The sequence below is a fragment of the Miscanthus floridulus genome, chromosome 16 (genome assembly GCF_019320115.1).
Source record: "Miscanthus floridulus cultivar M001 chromosome 16, ASM1932011v1, whole genome shotgun sequence".
Classification (NCBI taxonomy): Eukaryota; Viridiplantae; Streptophyta; class Magnoliopsida; order Poales; family Poaceae; genus Miscanthus; species Miscanthus floridulus.
The window spans coordinates 34,041,031-34,045,117 of NC_089595.1; the positions used below are offsets into that span (position 1 = coordinate 34,041,031).

Below are 4,087 nucleotides of genomic sequence, written 5' to 3' on the forward strand. Positions count from 1 at the left end.
CTCACAAATCCGACAGTGATGTGGCTGGCAATGATGTCCAAATCTGTAGTAGTGATAACTGTGGTATTACCACCTTGAGCTCTCAATAGACTTCCATCATGGCATCGCTTTATGCAGATGTCCCATCAATGTTTGGGCCTGCCCTTGATAGACACACAGGACATAGCTCGGCAGCTCAAGTTGCTTGGACACACCGACACCATGGAAGATTATAGTGACAAGTTCATGTCACTGTCCTGCCGTCATCCAGACCTTACCGATTCTTAGTTGGTTCTCTTCACTACTAGAAACTCGAATTGTTCTGTGGGTGATAAATTTTTCTGTGCGTTTTTTTCGGTACGCACAGAAAAATTACAATTTTTCTGTGGGTTTCAAAATATCCCCACAGAAAAATACGAAAACCCACAGAATAATTGTATGATTTTTCTATGCGTGACAATACACACACGGAAAAAATCAGCACTCACGGAAAAATGAAACTTATTCTGTCGGTTCTTTAAAAACACACAGAAAAAAAGATATGCACGCACAGAAAAAATGTTATTATTCTGTCGGTATTTTAAAACACACAGAAAAAAAGTACACACGCACGGAAAAAAAACCAAGATTTCCTAACCCTAACCCGCCACGGACTCGCTCGGCTCCTCACGCACGCACGCTCCCCTCCCTCCCCTTCTTCTTCCCCGCCGCACCCTCCCCTCCCCTCCCCAGCCCCCCACACTCCCCTCCGCTCCTCCCGAACCCGCACCTGCCCATCCTCCGCCCCTCCCTCTTCCCCCTCCCCTCCCTCCCCTTCTTCCTCGGCGCAGCCGGTGCCGCCCCATCCTTCTCCCCCTCCCCTATCTTCTTCCCGAGATCCGGCGCGGTCGGCGTTCCTCGGCGCAGCCCCTCCCCTCCCGCTCCCCACCGGTGAGATCCGGCGGCCGGTGCCGCCCCCTCCCTCTCCCCCACCTTCTTCCCCGGCGCGGTCCCTCCCCTCCCGCTCCCCACCGGCGAGATCCGGCGCGGCCGGTGCCGCCCCCTCCCTCTCCCTCCTCCCCCCTCCCGTACCTTCTTCCCCGGCGCGGCCCCTCCCCTCCCGCTCCCCACCAGCGAGATCTGGCGCGGCCCCTCCCCTCCCGCTCCCCACCGGCGAGATCCGGCGCGGCCGGTGCCACCCCCTCCCTCTCCCCCCTCCCCTACCTTCTTCCCCGGCGCGGCCCCTCCCCTCCCCTCTCGCTCCCCATCGACCAGATCCGACGGCCGGTGCCGCCCCCTCCCTCCCTCCCTCCCCCAATGGCGAGATCCAGGGAGGGGGCCCGGCGGTGGCGCACCCCAGGCGGCGGTGGGGACGGCTACGCGGGCCAGGGGCGAGCTGCAGCCCCCTGGCCAAGAGCGGCGGCGGTGCTGGTGGTGCGGTCGTGGTGTTGGCGTGCCTTTTTTTTATTTTTTATTAGAGCTTCTGTTAGCTGTATAATTAGCGAGTAATTTAATTCGTGCTTTGCTGCTTTGCTTCCATGCTGCTTGAGAATTTCCTAATTGTTCCTAGTGTTTTAGTAGTATGATATCTGGTTGTTTTTGTTCAATCAAGTTGAGAAAAAAAACATGTTGACTTTCAGTATAACATATCCTTGATGGTAAATTAACTGAACAAAATTTACAAATGTTTGCTCACTACTAGTTAATCTGTCATCATCTGTGTGGATTGATATGCTTTGCTCTTTTATAGACAAAATCAAACTTCATCTGCAGTGGTTGGGGTTCACAGTTTGTGGATGCATATGTAGCATGTCTTTCTTTTTCCAATTGTTGCTTTGCCTATCAGAACTATTATGTCAGCATATGCCTCTATGGTAATGCTTGCCTTGCTCCATTGCGTTAGTAGTAGTTGTCCTATAGATGTAGCTGCAGGATCTTGTTATTCTTATGATAAAAAAATCTAGCACCTTTGGATGGTCAGATTGGTGACGCCCGTGGAAGTTACTAGTATATATCAACCTGATCAATCATTTTGATATGTGATATTTGTGGAGCTGAGATGATATGAAACCCTAGTCTCGTGCCGCGCCGCTCTCCCCTTCCCTAACTATGCCTTATGACTTTTTTTGTTTTGTACTACTCTTGAGTGGCTGTGATGAATCAAGTTTCCATTAGAGAACTTCTGCACTTTAGCACCTTATGAGTTGGTACTTGGGATATTTTGTTCTGTTTGCTGCTTAACTAGGATGGCTTGTACCAGTACAAGCAACCGGTTCTGTGGCTAGTTCAATTCCCATTAGAGAGAGAGAATTAAATTAAGTTCCAGGTGCTTTTGACATACTGCTCTCTAATGGGTAAATCTGAGCCATTTCTCGAGTTCTTTTGCTCTTGTTATTTTGCTCCAGGTGAAATATATGTAGTTCTTGTGCTTTTGACATACTGCTCTCTAATGGTCTGGTAAGTCAAATTGATCATAACAATTGCTGGGCTCGTTGGGTACTTGGTTTAATGCGGGTGTATCTTTCTGCCAAAGTTATTACAGTTTATGTCTACTTGGTTGAAATTCAATTACATCTTACTTGGTTGACGACATTAATGCACATAATCACAAGGCACTGTACTTACTTGGAAATTTCTTGTCAGGATCTAGAAATAGATGGTGATGTGGAGTTTCTTATTTTGGCTAGTGATGGGCTCTGGGATGTGGTGCCAAATGAGGTTAGTATGCCATATACCAAATTTGGTACACGTATCTGCGTTATTTCTTTTGAGTAATATCCCTGTTATGCGTTTGATATGGATGCGGAAATTTCTTCTTTACAAGAAGCCCTAGTCACTTCAATTGCTGAAAAGGACGATTTGGGAATGGTAAAACTCTATACTTTTATCCATTTATATGTTATGTGAAATAATTTCATTTTCTAAAATGAATGCAGCAACTTACTGATGCCCTTTTGGACATGGAATCTGAAAGATCAATTTGGACAGCAAAGGAGAAAGAATACCTAGAAGCTAATCATAGATTGAACATCTGCCTTGATGAGAACCACAAACTTTCAGAAGATTTGATAAAGGTACCTTTGATAGGGTTTCATGTTTTAGTTCCCCTAATGTACGCATTGGGAGTATGTTCGCTGATAAATATTAATGCTTTAGTTTGAACACATCCAATTTATCTTTAGCTTGGATTGGGAGTATGTTCGTTTGCAAAATTATTGTAAAAAAATGAAGCCTGAAGTTATCAGCGATCAATGACATTCATATTGGATTTTGCTAGCTAGAAAGTTTTCTTGAAACTGATTAGTAAGCTTACGTGGAAAAGATTTACTGATCTAGGGACAAATTGATAGTAGTGCCTCCACTGGTTATTGCTTATTCAACCATTAAATGCTCACGAAAATGCATGCATACCTGGCATAAGCTCCTGGCATGTGTTTGTATTTTAGAAAAGAAAAAATCATGGATGTGTGGATCACAGTACTTTCTCTAGTCGTGTAGACATGCATTGATGTTTTCCTTGACACAATTTTTTCTTGTGCACATATAACAAAACTAAGAGTCAGCAGAAGCTTCACTCACTGTTTCTTTCCTTGTTTGTGCTGATTGGTGCATATGGTTGTTCCAGCATGCTGTTGCATTTGTGAAGGACGAGGATAGCCCTGAGGCTGCAGCCCGGAAGCTTACGGAGATCGCCTTCAGGCGTGGGAGCAACAACAACATTACATGCATTGTTGTAGAACTACTGATTTGTGTATTATTTGAATGAAATCTTGTTGGTCATGCACAGAAATTACTGTATGGAAAATATATATTTTAATATGCTGTTGCTACTGTTTTAAAATAATTTTTTTGAGTGTTTAACTCCTTTTTCCTGTGAGGCTGGCTATATAGAAATATTTTTTTAATCTGGGCGAAATCAATTTTTCTGTGAGTTCACTTAGACCGACAGGAAAAAAACATATGTTTTTCTGTGTGTTTATTTCTTTTTTCTGTGTGGATTAACACACAGAAAAATTAGTTTTAATCTGGGCAAACGTAATTTTTCTGTGCGTGTAACACCCACAGAAAAATTGTTTCTGACGGTGAACCCACAGAAAAATTTGATTTTTCTGTCATTATATTTCTGTGG

At 44.7% G+C, this 4,087-nt stretch overlaps 1 long non-coding RNA gene across 1 annotated transcript; it reads left to right on the forward strand.

Annotated features, from left to right (window-relative positions):
* The first annotated feature begins 2,599 nt into the window (after positions 1-2,599).
* On the forward strand, positions 2,600-3,777 carry LOC136511440 (uncharacterized). The gene is made up of 4 exons (XR_010772705.1): positions 2,600-2,676; positions 2,783-2,826; positions 2,895-3,032; positions 3,584-3,777. It is a non-coding gene; the product is annotated as an uncharacterized lncRNA (long non-coding RNA).
* The last annotated feature ends 310 nt before the right edge of the window (positions 3,778-4,087 follow it).